The 16,162-nt window shown below is 44.9% G+C and overlaps 1 protein-coding gene across 2 annotated transcripts in view; it reads left to right on the top strand.

The window, feature by feature from the left end:
• The window catches only part of LOC124594412 (protein FAM43A), a 623,045-nt gene that overhangs the window by 522,303 nt on the left and 84,580 nt on the right, over positions 1–16,162 (top strand). The gene's annotated exons all lie outside the window — the stretch shown is intronic.

Raw genomic sequence — 16,162 nt, 5'->3', positions numbered from 1 at the left:
AACCACTCGAACGCTCGCCTTATTTGCTGTTTCCTCTAAAGATTTACTGCACATAATACTGGATTGGCGCCCCATTATCCGTGAATAATGGTTGTGGTAATATCTATTGATGCCACTTTTTTCATATAGTATGTGTGTTTAAAGTGAACAGACGCTGTACATGTCCGGTCTACCTGTAGTCCTAGGTATCGAATGACTCGTTGAACTGGAATGCGAAATGGATCGAGCAGCTTAGTCCGGAATTGTGGCATTCATGTTGCGTATAGGCATAAACATAAGATATGACTGGCGAGACCATTATCCATCAAGCTTGACATGGTTGCAGCCACGTGAAGTTTGCATACTATTAGGCTGTCACTCGTTGTATGAAAATATAATCGTCTCTCCTCAGAGTCATCCTTATATCACTATACAGACTGGCGTATACAGGGTGATACCTTGATGGCGTTACAAACTTTCAAGGATAATGGCAAAGGCTAAATGTATCAATTGGAGGTAATGAACTCTGGTCCAGAATCGACTGAATCAAAAGTTATAAGTGATGATCGTTCTGATGCCTCTGACAGTATAATGATAGTACCATTGCTGTTGTTGCTAGGATTGTAGGGTAGACAACATTCCAATTTGTTAGTATGTCCCAAAACAATAAAGAAAAAAAAGTATAGTAAACATGGGCTCTAAAAGGCATACCTTAAGAGGTATGAGTACTACTTCTTCACTATTGTGATACACATCACTTTTACTGAAGAAGTGCCCATGGCATGGAATGGCAAAGGGTGGGACTCCTCCCCCATCCCTCACATACAGACACAGCCCATCACCGAATTCTAGGCCCTTGCAGTCAGGAAACCATATAATACCCTTCAGCTGGGTGGCAATTAGCTGCTACTCTAGCACTTGGTTGCAGGCATATGGAGAGGTTGCCTGTCCACTGGCGCCGAGGACTCGGTCAAGGACCGAGCGAGGTGGCGCAGTGGTTAGACACTGGACTCGCATTCGGGAGGACGACGGTTCAATCCCGCGTCCGGCCATCCTGATTTAGGTTTTCCGTGATTTCCCTAAATCACTCCAGGCAAATGCCGGGATGGTTCCTCTGAAAGGGCACGGCCGACTTCCTTCCCCATCCTTCCCTAATTCGATGAGACCGATGACCACGCTGTCTGGTCTCCTTCCCCAAACAACCAACCAACCAACCGACTCGGTCAAGGGTTGTCACTGTACAAGCGCTGAACAAAGCTGCAGAGGTGACACAGATGGTATTTTCGACCTGGCGGAGGGAGGGGTGGGGGGGGGGGGGGGGTGGGAGAATGCAATGGCTCTGAGCACTATGGGACTTAACATCTATGGTCATCAGTCCCCTAGAACTTAGAGCTACTTAAACCTAACTAACCTAAGGACATCACACAACACCCAGCCATCACGAGGCAGAGAAAATCCCTGACCCCGCCGGGAATCGAACCCGGGAACCCGGGCGTGGGAAGCGAGAACGCTACCGCACGACCACTAGCTGCGGGCAGGGGGGTGGGAGAGAGATGTTCAACAGACCCTGCGACAATTTAGTCATGCACATGCAGTTTTGCATCCTCAAGTGATCAAGCCGCAAGGGAGTGTGAAACAGGAGGGTTGAAAAAGTGTGCCGTTTATGCCAACTCCTGAGGCCTTTTCGTGCCTATTGTAAGGGGCAGTATATCTTTAATATTTTCCTCCACCACCCATAAGAAAACCGCCTAATTAAACGCTCATCGTCGCGGTTCTGATCTCCAACGCAGGGGTCTCAAGAGAAGGGCTGAAATGTAGATGGAGAGGGGTGTGTGTAACGACCTTCCCATCGTGTGACACGCTCACGGTGGCGTTTTGGCAGAACTGTATTGAAATTTGGTGCAAGTGTGACGTCATTAATCCCATTACACCTCACATGAACTTCTGAGTTCTGGCCTTTTTCTTTCTGCATGTGTCGACACTTTGCTGTTTGAAGCGTTGCAGAGCGCTATGCTTTTCCACGATTCAGAAGAAAGTTTTAGGCACGTTTGCGTAAAACTTCAAACATACGCGTCGCAATGGAGGAAATTTACGAGGGTTAAAAAAAATGACCATTCAACTCTTTTGTGCACTGTAGACGGGATTACAACTACCTACTTTGATTGAGCTAACGTAATAATCATTTGCATATACAAACATGAAATACACTACACGTCAGCTTGAGGTTTGTTGCGTGCCGCCTCCACAGTGTTGCAGCTTTAACGGCCGGCAGTGTAGCTGCAGTGCTGGGCCCGGAAACAGCTTGCGGCTGGCGGCCGTGGCGACCGTGTTGTGTTGCCGTGTGTTGTGCAGGCAGCGGGCGCGCCATCGACCGGGCCCACTTTGTTGGAGTAGCCTCCCGGCGCGGCCGGCATGCGGCTTTGTTAATTGATGAGAGGCAGTGCGAGCGCCCGTCGCCGCAATTAATATTTAGGCTCTTAATGGCCCCACCGCCGTTAACACCGGCTAGAGAATTCCGACCAGCAGATGGTCACCGCATAACGCGATAAATCACTCGATGCGACACGGACAGTACAATGAAATCGAGCGATCCGTTGTTTTTCAGTTGCACGTTTAGGAACGCTGCGAAGTATTTTAATCTCGCTAATGGATGGTAGCAGCCCATCTGGAGAAGGCGCAGTGGCAACACTCTCGTAATACGTGCTTTTCTGGCCTATCTCCCTCGCCTAACTATTTCAGTAGGTAAGTATCAATAATGGTGAATTCCTGGAAAAACTTTCTCTACAGTTAATCTGATGTGACATGTAAGGATATAAGTCGAGTATTTCGTGGAAACACATTACCGAATGGATCGCGGAAGTTGGTGCTGCCATAAATATTTATAGGTGATTTCCTTGAGCGCTGGGTTTCTCCACGAACGTGATCTTCCTTGTGGTTGCTACCTTGCAAGCATTTACGAGGTGTTACGTGATTTAGATGTGACGTAAATATTTTCTCTTCGTTGTGCTCTGTAGCTTTAGTCAATTTTAGAAATTGTTAAAAAAATTCTTTAATGAGCGAACGGTTTCGCTGAAAGACTATTCGCCAGCACAGCATGAGTTAGCTTCGAATACAAAGAAGTTAAGCCGGCCGCTGTGGCCGATCGGTTCTAGGCGCTTCAGTCCGGAACCGCGCTGATGCTACGCTCGCAGGTTCGAATCCTGCCTCGGGCATGGATGTGTGTGATGTCCTTAGGTTAGTTAGGTTTAATTAGTTCTAAGTTCTAGGCGACTGATAACCTCAGAAGTTACGTCGCATAGTGCTCAGAGCCATTTTTTTGTTGGGCAGTTGGATGTAAACAGCGCGTAGCGTTGCTCAGTTGGAGGTGAGCCGCCAGCAGTGGTGGATGTGGGGAGAGAGATGGCAGAATTTTGAGAGCGGACGATCTGGACGTGCGTTCATCGGAAAGAGTAAATTTGTAATATTGGACATCATGAACTGATTATATAATGCCTTTTGAACATTATTAAGGTAAATAAATTGTTTGTTCTCTATCAAAATCTTTAATTTGCTAACTATGCCTATGAGTAGTTAGTGCCTTCAGTAGTTAGAATCTTTTATGTAGCTGGCAGTATTGGCGCTCGCTCTATTGCAGTAGAGTAACGAAAATTTTTGTGAGGTAAGTGATTCATTAAAGGTATAGGTTATTGTTAGTCAGGGCCATTCTTTTGTAGGGATTATTGAAAGTCAGATTGCGTTGCGCTAAAAATATTGGGTGTCAGTTTAGTGATGATCAGAATAAGTAAAAAGAGAAATGTCTGAATACGTTCAGTTTTGCTCAGCTGTTTGAAAATCAAATACCGTAAGAGGTTTACCAGCACTGTCATTCTTAATTTCTCTAAGAGGTTGTTTCAAGTCCCATAGTGCTTACAGCCATTTGAACAAAGAAGTTAAATAAAGCACAATTTCAGAAAGTCAAATTGACACTGCATAATCATGCATATATCCTGTATTGTGCCCAGTCGATTGTCTAACATTATGCTACTTTTTTGACGTCCTTGTATTCCAGTGTAACTCACGAGGTTAACCTCAACTAGGCTGGATAACGGTCTTCGACCGAAACCAGTGACTTATTAAAGAATGCTTTCAACAGCAGTTTTCGGAGTTACAAGTCGTTTCTGAAGACGGGGCTTTTATAAAAGGTCTGTTTGTACATCTACATACATACTCCGCAAGCCACCGTAGCTGGTAATTCATGTGTAACCGATATTTCTTCTCGTTCTTCATCCTCCATTCTGCGAGCCCTCATAATAATTCATTGTAAGAACATTAGTTAAATTAAAGTATGTCATAAAAATAAAATGCAGTAAAGACTCGAATCTTGAAAGATGTCCAAAGAGATATATTTCATGATAAAGCTAAATATTTCATGATGAAGCTAAATATTTCTGTGTTCATATTTGCTGTCTGACTTCCATTAACATTTGGCCTTAAAAGGTTGTTGATTGGTACCCATATTGTAAATCACAAAACCTGTCTCTTCGTTGGTGTGCTTTGTACTCACACAAACCTCCAACCGCAGCTGGTTGACTAAATGACCGATGCGCATTTTCTTGTTTTTCTGTTCGCTTACTGTCAACCCCAGCACGTGGACGAGTTACACTACCCGCTCTATGTGCTGGTTCCGGAGACTCAGTCAGTTTTGTGTTTAATTGTTAACAACGCTATATTTACGGGAATGGTGCACAGAGATACTTTCCTGCACAGGTCTTGAGGATAAGTGGTGCGCTACCGAACGAAAAATAAAGGGTGCTATTTAAAAAAAGACGTACAGCTCTTCATATCATCGTAACGAACAAAGTTGTAAGTAAGGCAGTCATTCTAGTTAATGTCTCCCTATTAGCTAAATATCATTTGACTGATAGATTTTCCGCTACGGTCGCAGGTTCCAATCCTGCCTCGGACATAGATGTGTGTGATGTCCTTAGGTTAGTTAGGTTTAATTAGTTCTAAGTTCTAGGGGACTGATGGCCTCAGAAATTAACTGGCATAGCGCTCAGAGCCATTTGAACTGATAGACTTTTTCCTCTTGCCTGTGGACAAAATGTTTGCGATGGTCAATATTCTTAGCACAGTAAGCTAAACTTCTGTGCAAAGATTTACAGTTTATTTTCATCATCATCGTCATATATAATTCAAAATATTTCAGAAAAGAATTATTAAAGTATATTTAGTGTGGTGGTTTTAACGATAAGAAAAGGTTCATCACAGATCACTAAGTCACAAAATTTTGTTGACTTATTTAAATTACTTTAGAAACAAAATATTTCGAGGAACAAACTTCATATTGGAGCTACAGCGGCAATACAAGAAAGATTTTAACAAAATTGCATACAGCTATTAAAGCTGTTACTGACAGTCTTGGTATGTGTCGTGGTCATCTTTGTTTATAATGAAATAACTGTCGTCCTGTTCTGTACTAAGTTACCATCATTGCCATGGTTCCTTTGGCCATGCTATCCGCTCTTCATAAACCTGCAATCAACTCTACGGTGCAGTAAGAAGAAAATGCTTGTCAAATCAAAGATCGTTTTGATTCCACCATCTGCATCTCTATCCTGGTGTTGTCTCTCACTTGCAGTATTGTCTACACATCTTGCTCTCGCATACCTCATGTTATTACAATAATGTGCCGAGAATACCCAATTTCAGGATTACCCCTCACCATGGATAACGCAGTGGCCGACGGCCTTCACTTAACGACCGAGATCAGCGGTGTTTGCGTAGAGTTGTCAGTACTAAAAAACAAACAACATTGTGTGAAATAACGACAGAAATCAATGTGGGAAGTACGACGAACACATCCGTTAAGACAGAATGGGGAAATTTGACATTAATGGGGTGTGGCAGCAGACGACCGAAGCGAGTGCCTTTGCTAACAGCACGACAACGCCTGCAGCACCTCACCTAGACTCGATTGGGCCCTTCAAGACTGGAAAACCGTGGCCTTGTCAGATGAGTCCCGATTTCAGTTGGTAAGAGCTGGCGGTAGGGTTAGAGTGTGGCGCGGATCTCACGAACACATTGAGCCAAGTTGCCAACAAGGCACTGTGCAAGCTGGTCATGGCTCCATAATTGTGTGTGCTGTGGTTACATAGAATGGACTGAGTTCTCGGTCCAACTGAACCTATCATCGTGCGGAAATGGTTACGTTCGGCTTCTTGGAGACCATTTGCAGCCATTCATGGACTTCATGTTCCCAAACGACGATCTGCCATGCCACTGGGCCACAATTTTTCGCGATTGATTTGAAGAGCATTTTGGAAAATTCGAGTGAACGATCTGGCCACCCAGATCGCCCAACATAGGACACAATCGAGAGGTCAGTTCGTGCACAAAATCCTGCACTGGCAACACTTCCACAATTGTGGACGGCGTAGAGGCAGCCTGACTCTGTATTTCTGCAGGGGACTTCCAACGACTTGTGGCGTCCATGTCAAGTCGAGTTACTGCACTAGACCTGGCAGAAGGTGGTCTGATACTATGTTAGGAGGTATCCCTTGATTTTCGTCACCTCAGTGTACATTTCGTCGACGAATACCAGAGATGCGACAGCAAGATGTGCAGAAGACATTGCAATTCTCTGAAAGCAGATTGGTTTTATTCACGATTCCAACACACGATATTATTCCCGAGTCTTTTGACTCCAAAATCTTATTTTCCCAATAATCTCCATTCAGTGCGACGGCCTTACGTCACCTTACTTGGAGGGTCTGTTTGCTCGCATGCTACGACTCTATTGATCAACGCCGTAGCCAACGTCTTGCTGCGTCGATAACCTCCCCATCGTCCATGTACTGCTTCCAGTGGAGAGCATCCTCCATTGGGCCCAGCAGATGAAAGTCGAAAAGCGCGATATCCGGGCTGTAGGGCGGATGAAGAACAGTTCAGTGAAGTTTTGTGAGCTGTCGGATGCGCAGTTGTCATGGAGAAGGAGAAGTTGGTTTCCAGAATGAGATTTTCATTCTGCAGCGGAGTATGCGCTGTTATGAAACTCTCCTGGCAGATTAAAACTGTGTGCCGGACCGAGACTCGAAATCGGGACCTTTGCCATTCGCAGGCAAGTGCTCTACCATCCTGACAGCGCAGAAGAACTTCTGTGAAGTTTGGAAAGTAGGAGACGAGGTACTGGCGGAAGTAAAGCTGTGAGGACGAGGCGTGAGTCGTGCTTGGGTAGCTCAGATGGTAGAGCACTTGCCCGCGAAAGGCAAAGGTTCCGAGTTCGAGTCTCGGTCGGGCACACAGTTTTACTCGGCCAGGAAAGTTTCAGAAGTTGGTTTGCTTTTTTGTGCCACTGACCTCGCTGAAGCCGTTTCTTCAGTTTCCTGATGGTAGTACAATACGCTTCACTGTTGACAGTTGCACCATGAAGGGTGACATAAAACAGAATAACTCCTTAAGAGTCCGAGAAGAGAGCGTCGCCATGCCTTTACTGGCTGAGGATGCGGCTCGAACTTTATTTCTACGGAGTAGAGGTGGTGTTGCGCCACTCCATGGATTGCTGTTTTGTTTCTGGTTTGAACTCATGTCCCAACGTTTCGTGGTCTGAGATAAAGCTCGAAAAAAAATTGTCACGCTCAGTCTAGTAACCCGCAAGTAATTCCCTATTTTCTCTTCATGGTCTTCTGTTAAGCGGCACACACTTTTGAGTTCCCGAACTGGTGGACGAATGTGTCAGCACTAAAATTAGAGACATCCAGTTGAGCAGCAAGGTTTCTGATTGTGAGCCGTGGATCACCACCAGTGAGGATGTCCACACGTTCCAACATTGCGGGAGCTACAGGTGTGTGCGGCCCGCCGGCACGCGGGTGGTCGGACAGGTTAGCGGGACCTTGTTGCGATAGTGACAGACGCAGCACCCATCGGCTTGCCGTGCTTTTGTTCACTGCCAGGTCTCCGTAGACATTATGTAAGCGCCTGGTTATCCGCCAAAAAAAATTCAGTGACAGCCGTCTGCTCGGAACGCATCTCCGTTACAGACGCCCTAACATATCGAACTTCATGAAGCTATAGGGGCCGAAGCAGGAATGTTATACGATATTCCTCAGTAAATTCCGCGTTTTTTCAACCGAAATTGGTTGAGAAAAAAGTTGTTGCATTACTTATGTAACGCCTCCTTGTATTTTTGAAACAGTCACTGTCAGTGAACAGTCACTGTCAGTGAACAGTCACTGTCAGTGAACAGTCACTGTCAGTGAACAGTCACTGTCAGTGAACAGTCACTGTCAGTGAACAGTCACTGTCAGTGAACAGTCACTGTGAGTGAACAGTCACTGTGAGTGAACAGTCACTGTGAGTGAACAGTCACTGTGAGTGAACAGTCACTGTGAGTGAACAGTCACTGTGAGTGAACAGTCACTGTGAGTGAACAGTCACTGTGAGTGAACAGTCACTGTGAGTGAACAGTCACTGTGAGTGAACAGTCACTGTGAGTGAACAGTCACTGTGAGTGAACAGTCACTGTGAGTGAACAGTCACTGTGAGTGAACAGTCACTGTGAGTGAACAGTCACTGTGAGTGAACAGTCACTGTGAGTGAACAGTCACTGTGAGTGAACAGTCACTGTGAGTGAACAGTCACTGTGAGTGAACAGTCACTGTGAGTGAACAGTCACTGTGAGTGAACAGTCACTGTGAGTGAACAGTCACTGTGAGTGAACAGTCACTGTGAGTGAACAGTCACTGTGAGTGAACAGTCACTGTGAGTGAACAGTCACTGTGAGTGAACAGTCACTGTGAGTGAACAGTCACTGTGAGTGAACAGTCACTGTGAGTGAACAGTCACTGTGAGTGAACAGTCACTGTGAGTGAACAGTCACTGTGAGTGAACAGTCACTGTGAGTGAACAGTCACTGTGAGTGAACAGTCACTGTGAGTGAACAGTCACTGTGAGTGAACAGTCACTGTGAGTGAACAGTCACTGTGAGTGAACAGTCACTGTGAGTGAACAGTCACTGTGAGTGAACAGTCACTGTGAGTGAACAGTCACTGTGAGTGAACAGTCACTGTGAGTGAACAGTCACTGTGAGTGAACAGTCACTGTGAGTGAACAGTCACTGTGAGTGAACAGTCACTGTGAGTGAACAGTCACTGTGAGTGAACAGTCACTGTGAGTGAACAGTCACTGTGAGTGAACAGTCACTGTGAGTGAACAGTCACTGTGAGTGAACAGTCACTGTCAGTGAACAGTCACTGTCAGTGAACAGTCACTGTCAGTGAACAGTCACTGTCAGTGAACAGTCAGTACGGCTTTAAAGCGTTGATGGCATCTAGTGTGTGCGCTGCCGTATTGACCCTGGTACAGCAGTGAGCCCGTCCTGCAGTCTAGAAGTGCATGTTACAAGACGCGAGAGCCCGTGCGGAAGACAGAATTTCACTGAAGTCCCCCGTCGGCTGTCCATAGACTAGCTGTTTGCCAGCGCGGCCCAGACGGCGCTCCCCGGACTGCCGGTCGCCCACGCGCTGCGCCGCGGCTCGCGCTTTCATTTGACAGCCGCACAACTTCGCAGCCGGCCGGCCGACGGAAAGTAAGAGCCCGCTACACTCCACGCGTATATTGCTGCTCAGGCGTGGGATGCAACTCTCCGTTTCACAGAGCACACTGACCCCGGGAAATGCGGCTTCCTGCTGCTGAACAACACCTTTTGGCGGCTCGACTGTACATAGCGGCGTTATTAAAACTCATCTCCCGGAGGGATTTCTCCCAGGACGAACCACGTAACTGAAACCACGTGACCCTTTCTTTGTGAATATATCGGGTGATCAAAAAGTCAGTATAAATTTGAAAACTTGATAAACCACGGAATATTGTAGATAGAGAGGTAAAAATTGACACGCATGCTTGGAATGACATTGGGTTTTATTGGAACCACCCTACATATTGCTAGACGCGTGAAAGAGCTCTTGCGCGCGTCGTTTGGTGATGATCGTGTGCTCAGCCGCCAGTTTTGTCATGTTTGGCCTCTCAGGTCCCCAGACCTCAGTCCGTGCGATTATTGGCTTTGGGGTTACCTGAAGTCGCAAGTGTATCGTGATCGACTGACATCTCTAGGGATGCTGAAAGACAACATCCGACGCCAATGCCTCACCATAACTCCGGACATGCTTTACAGTGCTGTTCACAACGTTATTCCTCGACTACAGCTTTGTTGAGGAATGATGGTGGACATAGTGAGCATTTCCTCTAAAGAACATCATCTTTGCTTTGTCTTACTTTGTTGTGCTAATTATTGCTATTCTGATCAGATGAAGCGCCATCTGTTGGACATTTTTCGAACTTTTGTATTTTTTTTTTGTTCTAATAAAACCCCATGTCATTCCAAGCATGTGTGTCAGTTTGTACCTCCCTATTTAAATTATTCCGTGATTTATTCAGTTTTCAAATTTATAGTGACTTTTTGATCACCCAGTATTTGTTGCGACCCGCTACGATTTTCTCTCCTGCACCAATGTTTTCATCTCCAACACCTATATCAAACGTTCTCAGATAATTATTGTATATTTTGCAGTTTCTGATCACTGTTTTAGAAGATTGGCAGCAATACGTAAGAGTGCAAGTAATAAATCTGATGCCGGCTGGTGTTGACGAGTGGTTCTAGGCGCTTCATTCTGGAACCGCGCGACTGCTACGGTCGCAGGTTCGAATCCTGCCTTGGCCCTGGATGTGTGTGATGTCCTTAGGTTAGTTAGGTTTAAGTAGTTCTAAGTTCTAGGGGACTGATGACCTCAGATGTTTAGTCCCATAGTGCTCAAAGCCAATAAATGTGAAGCAATTTTTTTGAAAATTGCGATCCCTCCCGAACAATGTTTGGCCCCTGTTGCTCCCCCTAGTACCACTGAAGATGTTCCTTGGTGTCTTAAAAAAGATACTATTTTCCGCTCCTCTGTTCTAGGTAGTTTTCACACACATCCACATCCTCCCGCATTCCGGAGAACCTCACTTTTGTATCTTATCGGTCCAATGAATTTCTAGCTTCCTTCTCTATCATCACATCTCAAAGACAGCGTTTCTCTTCTTTGCAGATTTTCTCTCAAATCATGATCACGTCTGTATTGCTGTACTTCAAACGTTCATCCTCAGAAATTTCTTCTTCAAATTAAGATCTACATAATGTGCCTCTGGAGGAATAATCTACATTTAGGCCTATGATAGGAATAATCATTCGAAGCAAAAAATTCTGCGCTGTAAAATGCATATTTTAAGGCTTTGAACACTTCTTCATCTTCGATACTATGAAATAAATCTCTTCTACTGCAGGCTCTTCGCTTTCCATATTTTGGAAGGAGGTAGTGTGGACTAAAACAAAAAATTGTCTAGTAAATACGGGCTCTGAACTGCGTACTTTAAGAACTATGAGCACTTGTTCAGTAGAAATGTTTTCCTCGGTAACGAAAACGAAATATTTTCCTCATAGCTCTCAATATACATTTTATGTAGGTTGCACATTCTCATAGGGAGCGATCTGTCATTGGTGAATAGGAAAAGCTTCTGCACCAACATTGTCAGGAAAATTCTTATTAAAATACATACATGCCACCACTACAATGAGAACACTTTCCGCTCGCAGAAAACGATATCACGTTGGCTTGTCGTACACGTAAATAGAAAATACAAAATACACGAGGGTTGCCCAGAAAATAATGCACCCATATTTTTCCTCAGTCGAAATCAGTGCTACGAATGCGAAATGTTATGTACGTACTATCGGGAGTCCCGTAATTGAGCGCACCAATTTTCCGTCTCTTCCGACAAATAGCGTAGCTGCAGGACAGTTTCAAAATGGCGTCTGTAGGTGATGTACGTTGCAAGCAAACTGAATTTCTCACTGCAGAGAAAGAAACTGGGGGGAATATTCATAAGTGCTTGTGCAAAGTTTGTGGAGCATCTGCTGTCAACAAAAGTGAAGTTAGTCGCTGGCCACGGAGGGTGAGGTCATCAGAAGGCGGTTTGGCGGAGCTCCACGATTAGCAGTGGTCGGGGAGACCATACACGGCTGTTACACCTGTCAGCCCTGACCTAGCCCCCTCGGACTTCCACCCGTTTGTGCCATCAAAGGATGCCATTCGTGGAAGACATTTCGAGGACGATGAGGAGGTGATTCACACACTGAAGCACTGGCTGGCTCCGCCACAAGGACAAGGAGTGATACCGACAGAGCTGAAGGAGGCCGTAGAACGGGATGGAGATCACGTGGAAAAATTTTCTGGGCAACCCTCGTACATCGCAGCCATGATAATCACAGCAACATTTTGTCGCAAGCAGTCATTGCAAAATAGAATTCCAAGCGATCTTGGGTGCAGATCTTGGGTTCGTAATTCGAACGATCGTTCCTGTTATATTCTTGAATATTGACAACTCCTCCTGGGAGAGTTTGTATTTGTTGCTAACTCATTTCTTTTTAGTACGAAATACCAGGTTTTCTTGTGCTAGTCTGCTTTGTATATCTTGCTTACTTTGTCGTTGCCTTTGCGGTACCTGAATTCCCTCTATTCGTCTACCTCGAGGACGAAATTTTGGTAAGTGTATCGCTAATCTCATTTATTGTACTCTCCAACATTGCATTCTTCCTCCGGTTGACCCTAAATCCACATTGTCTGTATGTTAGACTGATCTGATGTTTTCTCGGAGTATTTCTAACTTGCAAAAGTATCGGGTGCCCGCCCAAGCCACGTTGTAAGTTCTTCACGATATTTCTGTGCAGTCTTTTTGACATCTTCGGTTGTTTCTTGACGACTGAATCAAACGAAGATGACAATAAGTATGTTTTCCTAAATGTCTTGATGAACTTAACGATGGCCGGCCGCGGTGGTCTAGCGGTTCTAGGCGCTCAGTCCGGAACCGCGCGACTGCTACGGTCGCAGGTTCGAATCCTGCCTCGGGCATGGATGTGTGTGATGTCCTTAGGTTAGTTAGGTTTAAGTAGTTCTAAGTTCTAGGGGACTGATGACCTCAGATGTTAAGTCCCATAGTGCTCAGAGCCATTTGAACCATTTTTGAACTTACGATGTATTCGAGTGGACAGTCGAGAATTCTACAGGTTAAAAACTCACAAAATTTTATGATTATCTTACGTATTGCGTTGCGACGAAGAACGAGAACAACTTGGTAACGTAAATAACAGCTTGTATATTGTCTGCTAACGTGACAGAAACCACAATTGCGAAGACGTTTGCTCGAGGAATATTACTGAAGGAAAATGTAGCCGTACCATGTCTGGGGCAGCACTGCGACGGCAGAGTTAAACGCTGGAGCTCGTTAGAGTCCCGCTCCGTGCCGTGTTTACTGAGCAGTTACGATAGCAACCAAAATCCGAGAAAAACTTCATTCAGCATTATGAAACACGCGCGCAGTGTACAAAAGAGAATACGAAACCCGAGTGCTAATTTATCTTCAAAAAGAACCCAAAATTAAGAGCTGTATACCCAGTCAAGCATGTTACAAACCTTTACTTACATGTCTTCGGAGGAAAGGTAATTAAACGAAATTTCAGTGAATAATGGTGTGGAAAGCTGCTCGTGTGGCACAAGGAAAACTGAAAAATCAGTTCACTTTTCCTCGAGGAAGAAGCGTGCCTGCCCGTGATTACATGGAGAAAACTAGCCGGCTTATCGTCTGGGCCACGGTAACTACCTCCGCTGCCTTTGACGTATCTACAGACTAATTTGTTGATCGTCAGCGTGGAATTTAGGTTTCCCCGGTCTCTGCTTCATACACTTCAGCAATTAGGTAATGCCTGCAGTACCAAAACAACAACATGGGGCAATTTTCATCATCATCTTTGTACTTTCCATGAAAAGTTCTGGCAGTATTTTCTCGATTAACTCTGGATTACTAAACCCTCGTCAAATTTACGACTGCTGTTTGTACTAGTTCGATTCACGTCAATCTGCATTTTTCAGTAAAGGATGTAAAACTGGATTTTTGTACTATGTGGCATACCACTGTAGACTTGCAATTAACTAAGGCCTAAATTATAAAACATGATTCCTTTGAATAAAATATGGAGTAGCAAAATTTAAGAGGGATTAGTAACAATGTAACATTCTCATCGACTTTAACGCTCTAGGGTTAACTACATTTGTGTTATCTACCCTTTCTTTTCTCTTTGACATATGATTAATTTTTCGACTATTCTGTCGTTCTTGCGAACATAATATTAGTTCCGATCTCACAAGAACATTGATTTTCGAATCGTAAGAATTCCTGACTTTGCCTATTTTCCTATTTGTTGTCTCTGCCCATTTCTCTACGTTGATCGTTTCAGACTCTATTTTCAAGTTTAACAAGGAGATGTTACGAATTCTGGTAACATAAATCTGAAGCCTCATCCTTCGTGTCATCTTTTAATATCTTCACACCTAATCTTTCGCCTGTTAACAGCCGAAGACGTACGGGTAAAAGCTCAGAGGACTAACAGGCAGAGGTTAAAAAAAAAGTCGTGAAAACAGATGCATTGAGTTTTAACCCGTAGTTGTAACGTTGTCAGGCAACTTTACTTCACAGAAGTGGCTCTAACTGCTGTTCTGAGATTGTCGCCTCTCTGATATGAGACTGCCGGGGTGAAGAGGTGAATTATTTGTTAATCTAACGTGCGTTAGTAGAGCTCATGATAAGTCCCGTGAGAAATACTAGCATTGTATTCTATGTGCCTCGGGAACATTATGTCGAGAGACATTTGACCTAGCGACACTGAGTAATCCTGAAGTGTAAAGTTCGTCTCTAGCCAAGTTCAGCATTTTCGGAAAATATCAGACTCAAGTATCTGAAAACTCCAGGACTTCTGAATGTAAAAGATGTGGTTAAAGTTTGAATATCACATTACTCATTGTGCTGGAAACTGCTTCTACAGGATTAGAAGCGGCAAAGTGCTATAGAATGTAGATGGGATTAGGAAAAGGTAATGCAAAGATCAGAGAGCGTTTTGTTAAGGTAATGGTAAGGAATATTTATATCAACACTCACTAATGTGATAGCTACGAATAGAAAATTGGAGTTAGGTTAAGTAAGTGCACGAAGACAACAGACAAGAAATGAGACTGCATGCTTTTAATATTCGACTTCAGGATAAAAAAGACATTGACGGGTGAAATACACTGGAGCGCCGAAGAAACTCGTATGGGCATGCGTATTCAAATACAGAGATATATAAACAGGCAGAATACGGCGCTGCGGTCGGCAATGCCTACATAAGAGAAGTGTCTGGCGTATTTGTTAGATCGGTTACTGCCTCTACAATGGCAGGTTTAAGTGACTTTGAACGTGGTGTTATAGTCGGCGCACGAGCGATGGGACACAGCATCTCCGAGATAGCGATTAAGTGGGGATTTTCACGTACGACCATTTCACGAGTGTACCGTGAATATCAGGAATCCGGTAAAACATCACATTCTGACATCGCTACGGCCGGAAAAAGATCCTGCAAAAACGGGACCAACGACGACTGAAGAGAATCGTTCAACGTTACGGAAGTGCAACCCTTCGGCAAATTGCTGCACATTTCAATGCCGGGATACAACATGTGTCAGCGTGCGAACCATTCAACGGAACGTCATCGATGTGGGCTTTCGGAGCCGAAGGCCCACTCGTGTACCCTTGATGACCGCACGACACAAAACTTTAGGCCTCCCCTGCGTCCATCAGCACCGACATTGGACTGCTGATGTTTTATACATGTTGCCTGGTCGGACGAGTTTCGTCTGAAACTGTGTCGAGCGGATTGACATGTACGGATATGGAGACATCATCATGAATCCATGGACCCTGTATGTTAGCAGGGGACTGTTCTAGCTGGTGGAGGCCCTGTAATGGTGTGAGGCGTGTGCAGTTGGACTGATATGGTACCTCTGATACGACTACATACGACTCTGACAGGTGACTCGTACGTAAGCGTCCTGTTTGATCACCTGCATTCATCTGTGTCCGTTGTGCATTCCCACAGGCAATTCCAGCAGGACAATGCAACACACCACACGTCCAGAATTGTTACAGAGAGGCTCCAGGAACACTCTTCTGAGTTTAAACACGTCCGCTGGCCACCAAACATGTACATTATTGAGCAAATCTGGGACGCCTTGCAACGTGCTGTTCAGAAGAGATCTCCACCCCCTCGTACTCTTACGGATTTATAGACAACCCAGCAGGATTC

This window comes from Schistocerca americana, chromosome 2 (genome assembly GCF_021461395.2).
Source record: "Schistocerca americana isolate TAMUIC-IGC-003095 chromosome 2, iqSchAmer2.1, whole genome shotgun sequence".
Taxonomy (NCBI): domain Eukaryota; kingdom Metazoa; phylum Arthropoda; class Insecta; order Orthoptera; family Acrididae; genus Schistocerca; species Schistocerca americana.
This window is presented reverse-complemented; position numbering and strand designations above follow the sequence as displayed.